The sequence below is a fragment of the Copadichromis virginalis genome, linkage group LG9 (assembly GCF_057382275.1).
Source record: "Copadichromis virginalis isolate Kocher_CV1m ecotype Utaka linkage group LG9, C_Virginalis_male_GT1.1, whole genome shotgun sequence".
Taxonomy (NCBI): domain Eukaryota; kingdom Metazoa; phylum Chordata; class Actinopteri; order Cichliformes; family Cichlidae; genus Copadichromis; species Copadichromis virginalis.
The window spans coordinates 1,843,228-1,863,972 of NC_140626.1; the positions used below are offsets into that span (position 1 = coordinate 1,843,228).

Genomic DNA, 20,745 nt, shown 5'->3' on the forward strand with positions numbered 1-20,745 from the left:
GGCGTCCGGTTTCTGTTCCGGGACCCGGGTCTGTAGGGTTATGGTAAGGTTAAACCGTGCAAAAAACAATGCCCATCTGGCTTGTCAGGCATTCAGGAGGTAGGCAAGGTTCTTGTGGTCTGTCCAAACAACAACAGGATGTTCGCTCCCCTCCAGCCAGTGCCATCACTCCACCAGCACCAGCTTGATGGAAAGAAGCTCCCGGTCGCCCACATTGTAATTCCTTTCGGCCTTAGAAAGACGACGGGAGAAAAAGGCAAAGGGGTATAATTTACCTTCTATGCACTGAGAGAGGACTGCCCCAACTCCCAAATTAGAAGTATCCACTTCCACCACGAATGGTAGGGCGAGGTGACAATGGGGGCCGAAGCGAAAAGGTGTTTGAGAAAGTCAAATGCTTGTTGAGCTACTGGAGACCACAGGAAAGGCTGTTTGGGTGATGTGAGTTGTGTGAGAGGCAATGCAACCTTACTGAAGTCCCGGATGAATCGTCTGTAAAAGTTGGCAACATGTTGACCTTGGTCAACATGTTTTTTTCCCTACAAATTAATACACTGTCACAGACCAGTAATTCATATTCATCATTTATTACAATTCTGCAAACTTTTATGATTTTACCAGCTTTTCTAATATGGACCTCACATTCTTGTTAACACTCCAATGCACAAATACTCTTCCCTTTAGCACTTAGACCCCCGGAGAGCAGTCATTTTGGTTTTCTACCTTAGACCCCCGCGGAGTCATCATTTTGCGTTTCTACCTTTAAAAGCCGGAGAGCAGTCAGTCAAATGCTGGAGTCGTTCATATGTATATTAGGTCGTTACCTAGGAATTCTGGAGGGAGGGGAGTGGGGGTTTGAGTGATTGAGGGGGGGGGGGGGGGGGGGAGCTGCTAAAAGCTGTGAACTTCCTTTTGTGTTTCATCTTGATGCATTCTCAATCATCCAGGGAAATAAATCTCCAAAAGTCACCAACTTGGAGTGTTTCAGTTTGCCATCTTGGGGAGAAATCAACACACATGGGTGTATGTCCTTTGTTGCTGACATTTATTGATAAAAACAGTACAAAAAACCAACCATTTGTACACATATTTACAAATAATTCAACATTGTCAGCAATCACTCACAATCCTGGCACTGCCACGGTATCTGTCGTCTGCATTTACCACATGTGTACCTGTAGCAGTGAACACATCGCACAGTGGCCTGATTTTTTTTGCATCTGTGTTTGACCTGACACGTGGCCCTTTTTCCAGGGCTCGGTGTGGAGGGTTCTGCCCGAAGCAACTGATCTTTTCTTGCCTTCTTCGCAGCTACATGAGAGTGAGCCAACTCTGTTGCAAGCGCCACCAGGAAGTCCACCCGTCTTTCCTTCGTCCCGGTGCATGCTTGATACAGCACATGTGCATTCAGTGCTGCCATGTCAATCATGTTATAAAACATCGCCCTGAAGAATCGTCTCCTCTCCAAGGAAAGAAAATTCATCGCCCTGAAGAATCGTCTCCTCTCCAAGGAAAGAAAATTCATCGCCCTGAAGAATCGTCTCCTCTCCAAGGAAAGAAAATTCATCGCCCTGAAGAATCGTCTCCTCTCCAAGGAAAGAAAATGCAGAGAAGACTCACCACTCAGCAAGCCTTGGAAATGATCCTGACGGAGGTCGACCCTTGTGACTCGGATGGAGAAGACCTAGCAGTTCAGCCGGATTCGGACTCAGAGCTGTCTGATCAGTCTTCCGGTTAGTTTCATTTCATGTTATTTCCTTTTTCATTTCAAACAAGTAAGTGGATGTAGTTAGTAAGTAAGATATTTCAGACATTATTCTGATACAGAGGAGGAGATACTGGAATTATAATTAGTATCTATGCATGCATTTGTGATTTTCCCATTTTCCCATTTTCCCATTTTGCTCACAATTTGAATTTGTTCACACTGCAGATGAGGAGACTGCTTCTCCACCGAAAAAGAGACCTTGTTTGGGGACTGAGACAGCGAAAGATGGCACAGTGTGGCGTGAAGAACATGTGGGGACCTGTCTCCCTTTCACCCCAATAGAAGCGTACGCTGCAGATGGAGAGCCAACGGCTAAGGCCAGGAGAAGTATCTCGACTCGCCTTCAGAGCTTCCTGTGCTTCGTCACTCTTGACATGCTTCGTAGCATTCAAGAATGGACTATTCAACATGCACGGGAAACGGAGGATGTTCATTGGTTCATGGACCTCCCTGAACTAATGGCATTTATTGCAATTGTGATCTTGCGGGGGGTTTGCAGGCTTCCATCGGTAAATGACTGCTGGTCAGCAAACCTGGGAAACCCACAGATAATTGGAACTATGGCACGAAACCGCTTCCAAAACATCATGCAACACCTACGCTTTGATGACAAGTCCACCCGCTGTGATCGAGCAAAGACTGACAAGTTCGCTGCAATTTCCAGTGTGTGGGGATCATTTGTCACCAACTGCATCACGTGCTTGTCATGGTCCGCGGCCCGGCGTCCGGGGTGCTGCTGGGATGTCCACGCCCACGAGCGTGGCTGCTAACCCCACACCTGCATCCCATCCCAGGCGATCACCAGGTGGACTATTTAATCCTGCCCTACCTGCTGCTCCACGCCAGTCCGTAGTCGCCTCTCAGCGGTAACGTACGCCTGCGGAAAAGAACTCGTATGACAAACTCTCCATCGGACCTAACACTGTTTTTCTTTCCCTGTGTACCCAGATCACAACTCGGCGTGTTTTTTGAGCCACCTGCCTGTCCACCTGTCCGCCTGAGATTCGGTTCACATTCAGCTTCGCCGTCTCGACCCCTTTTGGAGCTCCACCCCCCTCTGGTTCTCTCGGCCCGGCTATCACCGTGAGACGCACACTCCACTTTCCCTCGTATGCTGCCTTTTTTCCGCACCCCAGTAATCTGTCTCTCTTTTTGTTTTACAGCCTCTCACAGCCCCGCTCTCGGCGTTCCCTGTGCGGTCCCTCGGTTTCATCTGGTTTCACCCGTTGTTTTTCTGGCTACCCTCACGGGACACCTTTAGTTTCAATAAAAAATTACTTTCTTTATTCGCTCATTCCCTAGTGTGTGTGTTCTGCTACTGGGTCCTGCCTGCGCTCGGAACTTCGGTTCATGACAGTGCTACAACCCTGGTCTGCATATCACCATTGATGAACAGCTTTTCCCATCAAAGACTCGTTGCTGTTTCCTGCAGTATATTGCAAGTAAGCCGGACAAGTTTGGGATCAAGTTTTGGGTGGCTTGCGACCTAAAATCCAAGTACATTTGCAATGTCTTCCCATATCTTGGCAAGGACCCCAGTCGTCCCACCGGGGAGAGACTTTCTGAAAATGTAGTAATGAGGCTGATGGAACCATTCCTAGACAAGGGCAGAAATGTTACCACGGACAATTTTTTCACATCGCTTTCACTTGCGCAAAAACTTCTTGGACGGAAAACCACCATCCTCGGCACAGTCAACAAGATTCGCAGGGAAATTCCTCAATCCACTAGACAGACAGATCGCAATGAATTCACCACTCAGGTATGTTGCAGGTCTTTTGTGGTTCTATGTTTATGTGTTTCATTGTGTGTAAAAGGGCTATGAAAATAACAATTTATCTTATTTCTTAGGTGTTTTCAACCTCTGCTGCCACGCTGACGGCGTATGCGGCCAAACGGAAGAAGACAGTCTATATTCTTAGCAGCATGCACAGCGTGGTTCAGACTGATAACACCACCAAAAGAAAGCCAAACACTGTCACCCTTTACAACAAAACAAAGTGTGGCGTGGATGTGATGGACCAGATGGTTCGGGAGTACACTGTCCGCAAAGGAACACGGCGCTGGCCAGTCGCCGTGTTTTATAACATGATTGACATGGCAGCACTGAATGCACATGTGCTGTATCAAGCATGCACCGGGACGAAGGAAAGACGGGTGGACTTCCTGGTGGCGCTTGCAACAGAGTTGGCTCACTCTCATGTAGCTGCGAAGAAGGCAAGAAAAGATCAGTTGCTTCGGGCAGAACCCTCCACACCGAGCCCTGGAAAAAGGGCCACGTGTCAGGTCAAACACAGATGCAAAAAAAATCAGGCCACTGTGCGATGTGTTCACTGCTACAGGTACACATGTGGTAAATGCAGACGACAGATACCGTGGCAGTGCCAGGATTGTGAGTGATTGCTGACAATGTTGAATTATTTGTAAATATGTGTACAAATGGTTGGTTTTTTGTACTGTTTTTATCAATAAATGTCAGCAACAAAGGACATACACCCATGTGTGTTGATTTCTCCCCAAGATGGCAAACTGAAACACTCCAAGTTGGTGACTTTTGGAGATTTGTTTCCCTGGATGATTGAGAATGCATCAAGATGAAACACAAAAGGAAGTTCACAGCTTTTAGCAGCTCCCCCCCCCCCCCACCCCCTCAATCACTCACCCCCACTCCCCTCCCTCCAGAATTCCTAGGTAACGACCTAATATACATATGAATGACTCCAGCATTTGACTGCTCTCGGGCTTTATAGGTAGAAAGGTAGAAGCCACTTCCACCATTTGACTGCTCTCGGGTTTTATAGGTAGAAAGGTAGAAGCCTGGGGATGCTAGTGTTAGGCTCTGTGTATGTGTGTGTGTGTATCAATATTTCTCCCATTTTAAAGTATTACTCCTCCATAATTGTATTTCTGTTAAATCAAAGTACTTTTAATACATCTTAGTACTTCTGCTCAATCATAGTATTTTTGACAAATCATGATTTTTGTGCCAAATCATAACATTTGTGTTATGTTAAAGTATTACTACTAATTGGAGGAATTTCTGTCATGTTACAGTATATGTGCTAAATATAGTATTTCAGCCAAATCATACTATTTCTACTATATTATATTTTTCTTTCTAAATACAGCATTTCTGCTATGTTGTACTATTTTTCTAAATCATAGTGTTTATGTAATGTTTAAGTATTTTTGGCTAAATATATTCTTTCTGCTATCTTATACTATTTCTCCTAAATTCTTGTATTTTTGAGAAGTTATCAAGTTTCTGGTAAGTTACAATATTTCTGCTAAGTTCTGCTATGCTATTGTATTTCTGCCAAGTATTATGTTTCCTCTAAGATATTGCAGTTCTGCTAAGTTATTCCATTTTAGCAAAGTTCCTTTGCTTCTGCAAAGTTTTTACAATTTCTGCAACTTTTCAGCTTTTTCAGCTACTTTTTGCATGCAGCTTCAGCTTTAAGCATCCACACTGCATTTTCGCAGGAAATGCAATTTTTCTAGTTATTATTGTGTGGATGCTTTAAGCATCCACACTATTGAGTTCCTGTTTCTCTTTATTCTTTATTGTGTGGATGCTTAAGCATCCACACTATTGAGTTCCTGTTTCTCTTTATTCTTTATTATTATTGTGTGGATGCTTTAAGCATCCACACAATAATAATTTCAGCCGATTTTCACCGTTCAAATTTTAAACTATTCTGCTATTTCTGCTAATTTACGCTATATATTTTGGTATTTTTCACTATTATACTTTTTAAAATATTAAGCTTTTTTCCTTTAATTTGTCCCATTGAAATGAATGGGAAACTTCAGCAATTCTGCTAAAATTTGCTTGTTTTTGAAACTTAACTACTTCCTCATATTTTCACCTAGAACAACCATTCAAACTTTAAAATGTTCTCAAATTATTGGGCTATTCAGGTATAAATCAGCTTTTTCAAATCTTTTACCTTTTTACTTTTATGCCTCTTAAAGTTTTGAGTTGCAAAATTGTGATTTTTCACAAAATACATGCGTTGTTATGGTTGCTATGCTCTTGGCTTCCAGTGTGACACTGAAGCTTTTGCAGTCTTCTCTTCATGTCCGAACAACATTTTGCTACTTGCTCAATTTTCACTCAACTTCCACAAATTATACATCAAAACGTAGGTATTTTTGCTGGCTTTCAGGAAATGTCACTATCATTGTTGTGGGATTTATAGAATTTTCGCAAATCTCCTCAGACCAACACAATATCAGAAAACTCTCCATATAAAGTGAATGGAGAGCTTGTTCAAAATCACCGCTGGATTTCTGTAATGAGAGGCATATTCGAATCGTCATATCTCCTTAACGAAGCAAAGTTAAGACATGAGGCTTGTCCCGGCATATCTTCAGACACCCCTGACGCTCACAATTCAAGAATTTCTTTCTCACCTATTACCGTTCTGAAATGAGTTGGACTTGTTTGAGGGTAGGAAATTTGTCCTTCGCTCAGATTTCTTCAGATTTCAAACCCTGGAAATGAACCACTTTTTTCTCTCGTCATAACTTTTTTTTTGGATTTCCACAGAGACCTGAAAATTTCTATGACTGTTCACCAAAGCCTGCTGTCTCTTACGGTGAAAGAATGATATCGATACTCCAAACAGATTTCAAGTTACAAAGCGTTGTTTGAGGGCAAGTCAAGGCAGTTTTTGCTTCGCTCTACTCAGTTATGGTGCATTAGAAGTCAAATATCTTTAATAATTCATATTTTAATGATAAATTGTAAACACTGGAAGATTCCCCCATCTCTTCTGAACAAAACGGTGTAAGAATGACCGCTCTAGCCCCTACGGTTAGGAAATTATGGTCATTTGTTTGAGGGGAGTCGTCACTATGAGAAATAGACTGCAATAATCCTGTGCCTCTCTGTGCTGCGTGTGTAAACAGAGGCACCTATTTTGGCGGGAAAACGTAAACAGCCACTCTGATTGGTGGATTCAAATTCAGCACCTCTCTCCCTCTGTGTGTGTGTGTGTGTGTTTAGTGGGAGAGAGAGAACCCTACCCATATTTGGCAGCATGTCATTGTAGGATTTAAATTGAACATAGTTAGACTGGTTGACTGGATTAGAGCCTGTGTTTGTGTGTCCCTCTCTGCATTTCTGTTTCAATAAGTTATTACTATTCTGCTAAATCATACTATTTCTGGTACTTTTCGGTACTTGTGCTAAATACAGTATTTCTGCTAAATTATAGTATTTCTGCTTTATTATACTATTTGTGCTAAAAGATAGTATTTCTACTAAATGTAGTATTTCTGCTTTTTATACTATATGTGCTAAATTATAATATTTCTGCTTTTTATACTATTTGTGCTAAATTATAATATTTCTGCTTTTTATACTATTTGTGCTAAAACATAGTATTTCTACTAAATGTAGTATTTATGCTTAATCATACTATTTCTATATATTTCTGCCAGGTACCCAGGCAGCCAATCCTCTGTGAGGACTGAGACATTCAAATTTTCAAATCAGGGCCTGCACGGCTTCCCAGCCAATCATATATGTGTCCTGAGGCATTCAAATTTGCATATTGGGGTCTTCATGGCTTCTAAGCCAGCCAATCATATCTGAGGGCTGAGGAATTCAAATCCACAAATCAGGGCCTGCACGGCTTCCCAGCCAGCCAATCATATATGTGGTCTCAGGCATTCAAATTTGCATATTGGGGAATTCGTGGCTTCTAAGTCAACAATTCATCCATGTCATATATCTCTAAAAATTCACATTTTAATGATAAATTGTCAACACTTGAAGATTCCCCCATCTCTTCTGAACAAAACGGTGTAAGAATGACCGCTCTAGCCCCTACGGTTAGGAAATTATGGTCATTTGTTTGAGGGGAGTCGTCACTATGAGAAATAGACTGCAATAATCCTGTGCCTCTCTGTGCTGCGTGTGTAAACAGAGGCACCTATTTTGGCGGGAAAACGTAAACAGCCACTCTGATTGGTGGATTCAAATTCAGCACCTCTCTCCCTCTGTGTGTGTGTGTGTGTGTGTGTGTGTGTGTGTGTGTGTTTAGTGGGAGAGAGAGAACCCTACCCATATTTGGCAGCATGTCATTGTAGGATTTAAATTGAACATAGACTGGTTGACTGGATTAGAGCCTGTGTTTGTGTGTCCCTCTCTGCATTTCTGTTTCAATAAGTTATTACTATTCTGCTAAATCATAGTATTTCTGGTACTTTTCGGTACTTGTGCTAAATACAGTATTTCTGCTAAATCATACTATTTCTGCTTTTCATAGGATTTATGCCTAATATAGTATTTCTGCTAAATTATAGTATTTCTGCTTTTTATAGGATTTGTGCCTAACATATGAAGAAAATATAATCTGATCAAACATTATTCAGCTTTAAATATTGTTCAGCTTTAAAGTTACTGTGCAACTGTGTAATAAAAATGTGCTCACAGCTTTAAAGTTACTGTGCAACTGTGTGCTCACGACTTTGGCCTTGAGAGCGATAAGAAGCGATCGCCTCATCCTGCAGGTGGAAGATATCTGCAAGCGAAGAGGCTAGAACACCCAAGGCCGCTTTCCTTTTATGGAGTTGTTTTTCTGCTAATGCAGCACTTTCCTCACAACCCCCTCCTGTAAGTTTTAGAGAATATATACCCATCCTTACAGCAAATATTAGGAATCTTCTGATGTGAACTGTATTGAGAGGTTGTCTCTGTCTCAATAAAAGTTCACTGATTCCCCATCTGCTGCAGGTGTCCGGTTGTCTTCATTCTCCGCCAGCCTGGTTAAGTCAATTCCTCCTTAACATCTAAAAGAACCTATTTAATGAAGGAAGACGGTTCACTTTGTGTTTAATATTATTCTATTGCTGTTGTTGTTTTTTTATATCCTTCACATAGTATTTCTGCTAAATTATAGTATTTCTGCTTTTTATAGGATTTGTGCCTAACATAGTATTTCTGCTAAATTATAGTATTTCTGCTTTTTATAAGATTTGTGCCTAACATAGTATTTCTGCTAAATTATATTATTTCTGCTTTTTATACAAATTGTTCTAAATTATAGTATTTCTGCTTTTTATAGGATTTGTGCCTACTATAGTATTTCTGCTTTTCATAGGATTTGTGCTTAATATAGTATTTCTGCTAAATTATAGTTTTTCTTCTTTTTATAGTATTTGTGCTAAAACATAGTATTTCTACTAAATGTAGTATTTATGCTTAATCATACTATTTCTATAGATTTCTGCCAGGTCCCCAGGCAGCCAATCCTCTGTGAGGACTTAGACATTCAAATTTTCAAATCAGGGCCTGCACGGTTTCCCAGCCAATCATATATGTGTCCTGAGGCATTCAAATTTGCATATTGGGGCCTTCATGGCTTCTAAGCCAGCCAATCATATCTGAGGGCTGAGGAATTCAAATCCACAAATCAGGGCCTGCACGGCTTCCCAGCCAGCCAATCATATATGTGGCCTCAGCCATTCAAATTTGCATATTGGGGAATTCGTGGTTTCTAAGTCAATAAGTCATCCATGTCATATATCTCTAAAAATTCATATTTTAATGATAAATTGTCAACACTTGAAGATTCCCCCATCTCTTCTGAACAAAACGGTGTAAGAATGACCGCTCTAGCCCCTACGGTTAGGAAATTATGGTCATTTGTTTGAGGGGAGTCGTCACTATGAGAAATAGACTGCAATAATCCTGTGCCTCTCTGTGCTGCGTGTGTAAACAGAGGCACCTATTTTGGCGGGAAAACGTAAACAGCCACTCTGATTGGTGGATTCAAATTCAGCACCTCTCTCCCTCTGTGTCTGTCTGTGTGTGTTTGTGTGTGCGTGTGTGTGTGTTTGTGTGTGTGTGTGTGTGTGACAGAGAGAGAGAGAGAGAGAGAGAGAGAGAGAGCCTTTTAATGGGATGATCTCATTGTAAGATTCAAATTCAATATATTTAGACTGTTTGACTGAATTGGATCTTGTGTGTGTGTCTCTCTGTGCATGTGTGTTTCCTCATGTGTGCATATTTGTAATTGTGTGGCTGTCATAAATTTTTTTGCAGATTTTTGTCATTTAACTAGTATATTTGAGGGAACCTCAGCATGTTCAGCATTTTTTCAGCTGTCCATTTTGCTTTTCCAATTTTTCTGTTTAACTTATTACTATTGTGCTAAATCATACTATTTCTGCTATTTTATAAGATTTGTGCTTAATATACTATTTCTGCTTTTATAGGATTTGTGCTTAATATAGTATTTCTGCTTTTTATAAGATTTGTGCTTAATATAGTATTTCTGCTAAATGTAGTATTTATGCTTAATCATACTATTTCTGCTTTTCATAGGATTTGTGCTTAATATAGTATTTCTGCTAAATGTAGTATTTCTGATTAATTATAGTTTTTCTACTAAATCATAGTACAGTATTTCTGCTTTTTATGGGATTTGTGCTTAATATAGTATTTCTGCTAAATTATAGTATTTCTGCCAAATTATAATATTTGTGCTAAAACATAGTCTTAATTTAAAATTACAATATTCATAGTTCATCACAGTGTCTCTGGTAAATCACAATATTTCTGCTCTGTTGTACTATTTTTCTAAATCATAGTGTTTCTGTAATGTTTAAGTATTTTTGGCTAAATATATTCTTTCTGTTATCTTATACTATTTCTCCTAAATTCTTGTATTTTTGAGAAGTTATCATGTTTCTGGTAAGTTACAATATTTCTGCTAAATTCTGCTATGCTATTGTATTTCTGCCAAGTATTATGTTTCCTCTAAGATATTGCAGTTCTGCTAAGTTATTCCATTTTAGCAAACTTCTTTTGCTTCTGCAAAGTTTTTACAATTTCTGCAACTTTTCAGCTTTTTCAGCTACTTTTTGCATACAGCTTCAGCTTTAAGCATCCACACTGCATTTTCGCAGGAAATGCAAATTTTTCTAGTTATTATTCTAGTTATTATTATTTTCCTTTTTCAGCCTGAAATTTTCGCACGTAACTCATCCCACAGTTTTGACACAAGCTTCATATATGTTAAATAATTTTGTGCGGCTGGATCAGGAATGGTGTGCTATGACTTTTGGTGTTTATTACTTCTATAGTTTTTTAAATATGAATATTTTAATGCAAGTTTTTTTCCCATTGAAATGAATGGGAAGTAAAAATAAAACTTATCCTGTTGAAACTTCATTTGTGGTGTGTTGGCTCACTCTAGTGGTATGTCGGGAGTAGTATGGCCTGTCTACCCTTATTTGGATTAACGCAATGACGACACTATCAATGGCGCGCGTCTCTCTGCCCCTCCTCCGGGTTTGAATTTGACCTTAGAAGTGACTTCCACGCGTCTCTTCGCCTCCGGTTTGAAATTGATCTTTGAACGTGATTTTCTGAAGTGTTCGGTAAGACAGCGTAAGCTTTGACAAGGTAAGTCCATATCTCTCCCTCTGTTTGAAATTTAGCTTTGAAAGTGATTTTTTTATGCCTGTCTGGGCGATTTCTTTGTCTTCTGCAGGAGAAGCGTTATACACACGATCATCTGACCATGGAGGACCTGCCCAAAGAACTTCATACTGACATAAATGTCTACAGTGTGAAAATGGATGACGTAAGTTATGGATATGTGGCAGCAGCAGAGAACAGTCCTCAAAGAACAGAGTGGTGGTTGCCTCTTGCTAGTCGCCTTGTATGTCTGTCAAAAGATGTGAACTTTGCTTTGCTCATGGTCTCACCTGAGTGCTTTGCGGTTTTCCGTGACAAATCTGGGAGGTATGGATTATTTGATTCACATTCAAGAAGTGCAGCGGGTTTACGTCAGCCAAATGGAACAGCAGTCATGCTCACTTTCACTCATGTGAATGACCTGATCACCCACCTGCATAACCTTTTTCAAAATCAAGGCAAGTATGCACGATATGAGTTTGTGCCTGTTTCTTTCAAAACAGTCAGCACTCACACGGAACCCCCTGGACAGTCAACTCAGGCAACACCAGGTGCTACAGCTACATCGTCAACACAAAATGATGAACCACAAATCACGAATCCCACTGCGCAAATGCCTGAACCAGAATCAGCCAAAACCCACATGACGATGTTAGACAATACTTTAAACTCACCAGATGACAAAATGGCTAAAACCCCCCGAACAGCAAGAAATGTGAGCAAATTAAATAAACGACGACGTCGGAAAGCTATTCATCAAGCTCAAACAAGTCAGAGGGAGTATGTAAAAGCTAAAGACAAATCTTCAACTGAAGAAGTGGCAAAGAAGACAAACAAAAAAAGACACAACAGAGAACGATATGCCTCCTGTCGTGAATTTCGAATGAAAAGATTACAGGCTATGAAAACTCAATATGCTGAAAACTGTCATTACCGTAAACAAAGACTGTTATCAGCCAAAAAATATTACGCAAATCCTCATATTCAAGAAAAAGTAAAAGCCTGCAAGGTGAAGAGATACCAAAGTGATCGTCATTTTCAACAAAAAATGAGAGACTACATTATCAGAAGATATACTACGGATCCCGACTTTCAAATCAGACAGAAAAAATATGTGGTTCACAAGTACAACACGGATACCAGCTTTCAAACCAGACAGAAGCAATATCTGGTCCAAAGGTACAACACGGATACTGACTTTCAAACCAGACAGAAGCAATATCTGGTCCAAAGGTACAACACGGATACTGACTTTCAAACCAGACAGAAGCAATATCTGGTCCAAAGGTACAACACGGATACTGACTTTCAAACCAGAAGAAGCAATATCTGGTCCAAAGGTACAACACGGATACTGACTTTCAAACCAGACAGAAGCAATATCTGGTCCAAAGGTACAACACGGATACTGACTTTCAAACCAGACAGAAGCAATATCTGGTCCAAAGGTACAACACGGATACTGACTTTCAAACCAGAAGAAGCAATATCTGGTCCAAAGGTACAACACGGATACTGACTTTCAAACCAGACAGAAGCAATATCTGGTCCAAAGGTACAACACGGATACTGACTTTCAAACCAGACAGAAGCAATATCTGGTCCAAAGGTACAACACGGATACTGACTTTCGAACCAGACAGAAGCAATATCTGGTCCAAAGGTACAACACGGATACTGACTTTCGAACCAGACAGAAGCAATATCTGGTCCAAAGGTACAACACGGATACTGACTTTCGAAGCAGAATGAAAAAATACATGGGCCAGAAATACAGAGAGGATCATGTCAGAGAAAGGAAGAGTGCATACATAAGAACAAAATATGCATCTGATCCAAACTACAGGCACAAACAGAAAAAATCACTTTATGCCAGGTATCACAATGACTCACAATTCAGACTGCACCATATACAGCGCTGTGCCCAGTACCAGAGACACAAAATGGCTACCACTGCATCTTTTGCCATTTATAAAAAGTTGTGTGCACAGAGAATAAAGAAGAAATACAGACGACTAGTAACACAGTTCCAGCAGGGTCCACAGTCTGAAGCCATTCAGTTAGGACCCACCCATGTCTGTACAGTGTGCCACAGAACTCTGTTTCCTAATCAAGTTAAACACTGCAAAAGATCAAAGTATGTTACTAATAGTAACATTGTTGCCACTTGCTTGACAGGAAAATTTGTCCATGTTTGTGACGGGGAATGCTCAGCTAATTGTACTTTCCCAAAACAAAGAATGGAAGAGTGGATTTGCTACAACTGTGACAACCACCTACAAAGAGGCAAGATGCCATCCGTCGCAGTAGCAAACAATTTAGCACTAGCAACCATTCCAATTGAACTGAGTCGATTAAATGTACTAGAACGACAACTGACTGCTAAAATTCTCCCGTTTGCAAAAATAATTGCATTACCAAAAGGACAGCAAAGAGCCGTACATGGGGCTGTTGTTTGTGTACCATCGGATGTGGAAACCACAGTAAACTGTCTTCCCAGACCTAACAGTGAAGCCCAGCTCCTGCAGGTACAACTGAAGAGACACATCAGATTCAAAGGTTACCAACACTTCTACACTGTAAACATGAAGAACGTGTTAGCGGGATTATCAAAGCTAAAAGAGATGCATTCAGAATACAAAGATGTATCTATTGATGATGAAGCTACTTTTGCTGATCCCACAAGTAATCAGATAATCGAGACGGAACATGACACTGCTGATGCAGATATTCAAGATGCACTGCCTAGAAACTTCGACCAGCAAATTGTACCAGAAAGAAGAACCACTGAGGATGCAACAGCTGGACTGCTTGAGCCATGTCATGATGTAAACCAACTAATGGAGCCTGAACAGTCAAATGAAGAGCCCTTACAAGATATGGAGAAAGAAAAGGAAGAACTTCGACCTGGTCTTGTTCTAGACACCTGTATGCAACCACCAGATATAGCACAGGACATTTTATCATATGGTGAAGGAATATTTAGCATTGCACCCGCGCAAGGAAATAGACCTGTTGGCTTCTTCTCTGTTCCTAAACTTGAAGCCATGGCCTTTCCTGTGCAGTTCCCAACTGGACAGAACACATTAGATGAAGCCAGACAAGTTAAACTTTCCCCAAGCATGTATTTTAATACACGGCTGTTCTCTGCAGACACACGGTTTGCAACTGACCAAAGCTACCTATTCTTTGCACAGTTTGTAACAGAAACACACATGGCTACAAACAGCATGTCCATCCAATTGCGCAAAGGAAAGGCAATCACCAAGGATGGGCGTAAAATTTCTAACAGAATGCTTCAAAATAAAGACGAAGTGGAGAAACTGATAAATAACAAAGACGCAACACGCTTCATGAAACCTCTGAGAGGTACTCCAGCCTATTGGGAGAAGGCACTGAAAGACCTACATGCTATGGTCAGACAGTTAGGAAAGCCAACTTTTTTCCTGACATTTTCAGCTGCTGAAATGAGATGGCCTGAGGTTGTTGAGGTCATAAAAACTCAACAAGGTGAACAGGTGGATTTTTCACAACTTGACTGGAACACAAAGTGTGAAATTCTCCGAAGCAACCCTGTCACTGTGATGCGATTGTTTGAAAAAAGAGTCGATGCACTAATGACAACACTGATCCTGTCCCCAGCACAGCCCATCGGTGAAGTAGAAGATTACTTTTATCGAGTGGAGTTTCAGGCCAGAGGTAGCCCTCATATCCATTTACTGGTTTGGGTCAAAGATGCACCTGAATTTGGAAGCGACCTTGAAGACCACGTGTACAAATTTATTGACAAGTACATAACATGTAAGATGTCTGACCAAAACGCCGATCCTGAACTTCACAAAATTGTGTCTGAGGTTCAAGTCCACAGCAGAAATCACTCCAGATCCTGTAAAAAAGGTAATGTGTCATGTAGGTTTGGATTCCCCAAACTACCCGTAGACCAAACAATGATTACTTTCCCAAGCCCAGATGATGATGATGATGATCACAATGATAAGCAGCATAGCACAAGTAAGGAGAAAGGCACAAATGAAAAGCAAAAGAACAGACGAATGGCTCTCGCAAAAAAAATGAAAGAGGCCAAAGAAAAACTCCAGCCATTGAGAGATTTGCTCTGCGACCCAAATTCCTCGTTTGAAGACTTGTCTGAGCTGCTTCACAAATGCAAATTAACTTATGAACAATACTTGGATTGTGTCTTCAATTTAAGCAATGGTCATGTCATCCTCTTACAACGTGAACCTAATGACTGCTGGGTGAATGCATACAATGCAGATCTGCTGAGGGCCTGGAATGCCAACATGGACATCCAATATGTCATTGATGACTACAGCTGCCTGATGTACATGATGTCTTATGTCTCTAAACCTGAATTTGAGATGACACAATTTCTTAATGGCGTCATCCAGGAAGTAAAAAAGTCCAATGTCAATGAAAGAGATGAAATGAAACAGATAATGCAGGCATATGCTAAACACAGAGAAGTCAGTGCCCAAGAATCCGTGGCAAGGACATGCAGCCTGCCACTAAAAAAGTGTTCACGCAGTGTGGTCTTCATACAGACTGATGATGATGCCCTGAAAATGAGTCTCCCGATGAGCAGGTTGCAGAGCATGGCACCAGATGATGAAAATGTGTGGATGTCCGGATTGCCAGAAAAATATGCAAACAGACCCAGAACACCTGACTTTGAAAGAATGTGTTTGGGTGAATTTGCTTCAGAGTACAGGATTCTCTACGGCCGTCAAACAGAGTCCAAAAATGCCATCCCTCTTTTGAATAACATGGGTTATATTCAAAAAAGAACAAGAGGGAAACCTGCAATAATCAGATATCCTCGGTTCTCAGAAAAGAAACAACCAGAAAAGTTTTATAGCAGACTACTAAAACTTTATTATCCACATCGATCAAATGATGACCTTAAAAACACAGAATACCCCACATCCGAGCAGTTCTACAAAAGTGGACGAAAACATGGTTTTGCAGTACGGCCAATTGTTACCTTTAACAAAAAGCGTTATGAAGGCCATGGCAAAACAATGGAAAGGGCACTGGAACAGATTGAACAACAAGGCCCACTTATCAATGCATGGAACACCTTTGCACCTGAGGTTGAAGTAGATCGTTTAGAGTGTGTGGCCTAACGACAATCCAGACATGACACTGACGAAAATGAAATGGACATTGTTCCTGACTACCAAGTCAGTGGTAGCAGCAGTGGAACCATGCCAGCAATCACAGCACCAAAGCTGAGCCAAGACTTTGTCAGAAAAATGTACCAAAGTCTGAATGAAACCCAAGCATCCATATTCTACGCAGTGCGTGAGTGGTGTTTCAAACTTGTGTGGGGTCACTGTCCTGAGCAGTTCTTTTATTTTGTCTCTGGAGGAGCTGGCTGTGGAAAATCACATGTTATCAAGTGCATATATGAGGAGGCAACAAAGATTTTGCACCAACTCCCCAGATTCCGAGACCAAGCAGACATGTCCTACCCTGCAGTACTGCTGACTGCATTTACTGGCACTGCAGCTTTTAACATATCTGGGAAAACACTGCACTCTCTGCTAAAGCTGCCAAGATCTTTAAAACCGCCTTATCAGGGACTGGGGAATGCACTGGATGAAGTGAGAGCTTCACTTTCAAATGCAGAGATTCTGATCATTGATGAGATATCTATGGTTTCTAAAGACCTTTTTGCCTACATCCACTGGAGACTTCAGCAGATCAAAGGAAACAAGAAACCTTTTGGTGGGATGTCTATCCTTGCAGTAGGAGACTTTTACCAGCTGCCACCCCTTGGAAAAGCCAAACCACTCTGTGTGTACGAGGACAATGTCCTTGATCTCTGGAAAGACTATTTCCACATGGTCAACCTGACAGAAATCATGCGACAGAAAGATGATCATTCTTTTGCTGAAGTTCTGAACAGGATAAGAGTGAAGCAAAAAACAGATTCTCTTGAAGCCGATGACAAAGCCTTGCTCACACAGGCTATCCATGACATAAAAGACTGTCCATCTAATGTATTACACATTTATGCTACAAACAAAGAGGTCGACAAACACAATTCAGCAACTGTAACTGCTCTTCATTCTGATATCATAAATATTCAGGCAGAAGACTACAGAAAAGACCCACGAACGGGTGAGATGGTCCTCCTGGCAGAAATGATGAAAGGCAACAAAGGAGATTTACCTGATAACATACAAGCTGCACCTGGAGTGCGTGTTATGATTATCAGAAATTTGGATGTTGAAGATGGGCTTGTTAATGGGACATTTGGAACAATCACGAACATTGTGACAGCCACACAGGATGGACCAAAAACTGTGAATCTCATTGGACTCACGCTGGACAATGAAAATTCTGGGCAAAAATTTCGCAGAAAAATACAAGGATCCTCAGACAATCTTGTGTATATTGAGAAATGTGAAGAATGCACAAGTAAAAAAGGAGTGGTTCGCAGGCAATTTCCAATGAAGTTGGCCTTTGCATGTACAGCTCACAAAGTACAAGGCATGACAATGGAATCAGCAGTAGTATGCTTGAAGCGTGTTTTTGAACCTGGAATGGCCTATGTTGCACTCAGCCGCACAACCTCACTTAAAGGACTGTACATCACAGACTTTGATGAAAAGAAAATCTATGCTGATCCTGCCATCACAGATGCACTCAAAAATATGAGACATGCATCATTTGAGAATGCAAGACCACTGTTGCAATTCTTAAAATCAGTAGATCCCACAGTCCCCACGTTGACAATTATCCATCATAATGCACAAGGTCTCCCAACTCACATGGAGGACATGAGATGCCACCATGAACTCAGCCTTGCTGATGTTTTATGTATAACAGAAACACACTTGTCTGGATCATCGGTTTCTCCCCGCTTCCAGCTGAAACAATACAACATGGCCACACGCAACAGACACGTCTCTTACACAAATCATACAGACATGGCAAAGGTAAATGGCGGTGGAGTTGCAATTTACTACAACACAATTCTTACAGCAGAGTCCCGAAAATACCTGCAAAATGTGACTGACCTTGAATTTGTTGTTGTCAAGGTTGAATCGCCAGTTACAGCTTTGATAGCAACTGTATACAGGCCACCAAATTACAGCCATGTGAGGTTTTTACCACAAATGCAATGTCTTTTGGACTCGTTGGAAATGATGAATCACCAACCAATTATTGTTTGTGGAGACTTCAATGAGGACCTTATGAGCAGAGGAAAAAAACCCATCCAAGAACTGTTGCAGTCAAGAGGATATGCACAACTGATTACTGCTGCAACTACCGAAAAACACACATTGATTGATCACATTTACATATCACAGCCATACGCCTGCCTCCAATCAGGTGTTCTGAATACATATCACAGTTATCATAACCCCATTTATTGTGTTATTCACTAACACAAAATGACTGCAAGGGTATGAGGGATATGGACTTGCCAAGTGTCACTCCCTATTGGCCTACTCTCGGCTAGAAGTCATACAGATGGACCTAAATATGGATATCAGCATCTACAACAAGAAGTACAGGTGAGTCCTCTTGTAACATTCTTTAATGTACTTCTATTTTATTAATTCCTATACACTCTGAACCGAATTTGTTGAAAAATAAAGTCAATCATGTTCTCTTATACGCAGACACAACAGAACACCAGCCTCTACGTGGTGCGAAGCCTACTGCAACCAAAACGTGATCTTCATGTCTTTGCGACTGAGCACATTGAAGAGCTGACCAGAAACGTGAACAGAAAAACTGCAACTGCACCTGATGGGATCCCTGCCATAACAGGTAATTGTATTTTTGTTTCTTTCTTTATATTGTAACATTTGATATTGATAGTGTTTGAAACAAACTATAATCTCATCCATTCATTAAGTCATCCATTCATTCATAACTCCTCAGATGTGTTCTGTCCAGTGAAGGCAGTGGAGAAGCCCTACACTGATGTTGAAACTGTGCCACTCTTCTAGAAACCAGCTACAAGGATGGGCAGGTATAGTGAAATTAAAATGCATCTTTTGTTCAACAGGTTTATATACAGTCAAGTGATCAAAAGACACCAGTATTAAACCCATTTAAGCCAACTATACGCTTTGATTGGAACTATATACAGGCCACCAAATTACAGCCACATGTGGTTTTACCTCACATGGCAACTTACTTAATCAAAAGACACCAGTATTAAACAAATTTCTCTTTTTTACTTCCTTTTTAATTTAGTTTTGGGTTATTTAGTTCTAAAGTTACATTTGTTTTTGCAATTATTTATTAGAACATCATGACTTGCCAGTTCGCTAACTGAAGACCTGCACTTTGTGATGTCTCTTGTTTTGTTTTAAATTGTGTTTTGCTTTTATCTGTTTTCTAGCTGTTTTTGCAAAGTCAGCCAACCTCTTGCTTCCAAATTACCCTTATCCAGAAGTATCCGTGAATGCCTCATGAGAAGAAACTAAAGTGGAGACCTACCTCTCAGAGAAAAACGCACACATAAGAAAAGCGACCCACTTCAGTACTGGAAAGAACATCCTAATCTGTCTCCCTCTATGGCTGCTGTTGCGATCCCAGTGTGCCCCCTGTAGCTCTGTGGACAGTTTTTGATTTGATTACATCTCACCCCAACCGGTCGCGGCAGATGGCTGCCCCTCCCTGAGCCTGGTTCTGCCGGAGGTTTCTTCCTGTCAAAAGGGAGTTTTTCCTTCCCACTGTCGCCAAAGTGCTTGCTCATAGGGGGTCATATGATTGTTGGGTTTATCTATATACATTAATGCTTGTATGCTTTTCATTTATACTTTTGCCTTACTCTTCGGTTCATAATATAAAGTTACTTGAATGGTTTCCTTTTTCCTTTTTATATTGCTTTGCTGTTTACCACAATCTAAATATCATGTTTAAATGGAATACATTATTGTAAATGGTATTTGTACGAAATATAGTTTGAATACGATAAGATACCTTTATTAGTCCCACAAGGGGAAATTTCATAATTTGCATAATTTTCCCTTTTCACATTAAAATACCTTTGAAATACAAATTGAACACTTCTTAATGGACTTTTTTTTTCTACTAAGAAAACTTACTTTGGTTTACAATCTGTTAAACTGTTCACTTTAAACGACTCAAAACTGTAAAATCTAAATTGTAACTTCTCTTGAACACCTCAGACTTAAACATAATTTCTTTTATATCTATTAACTTCTTTTGTAATGGTGTAATTGGAGCATCTTTCTCTCATCTATGTATGCTGCACTGCATATAGCAGAGATCACAATACAGCTTACTTTTCTTTAACTTGAAAATCAGCTGTATTCAATTTCCCTCCCTCTTGTGGTATAAATAGCAAACTATGCTCATGTTGCATATTGCTCCCCCTAGTATTATAAATGGCAACCTGCACTAATTGCACGACATTAAAGGCAAACTACACTCATTGGCAGTAGCATAGGCACACTTAAAATTTCTTCAGAAATTTTCGCTTTCTAGTTTTATCTACTGTTCTGATTTTATCTGTTTTGATTTTTTTTTT

The 20,745-nt window shown here is 40.5% G+C and overlaps 1 long non-coding RNA gene across 1 annotated transcript; it reads left to right on the top strand.

Annotated features, from left to right (window-relative positions):
- The first annotated feature begins 2,471 nt into the window (after nt 1-2,471).
- LOC146701090 (uncharacterized) lies at nt 2,472-3,004 on the top strand. Its single transcript, XR_014922344.1, has 3 exons — nt 2,472-2,634; nt 2,717-2,851; nt 2,932-3,004. It is a non-coding gene; the product is annotated as an uncharacterized LOC146701090 (long non-coding RNA).
- The last annotated feature ends 17,741 nt before the right edge of the window (nt 3,005-20,745 follow it).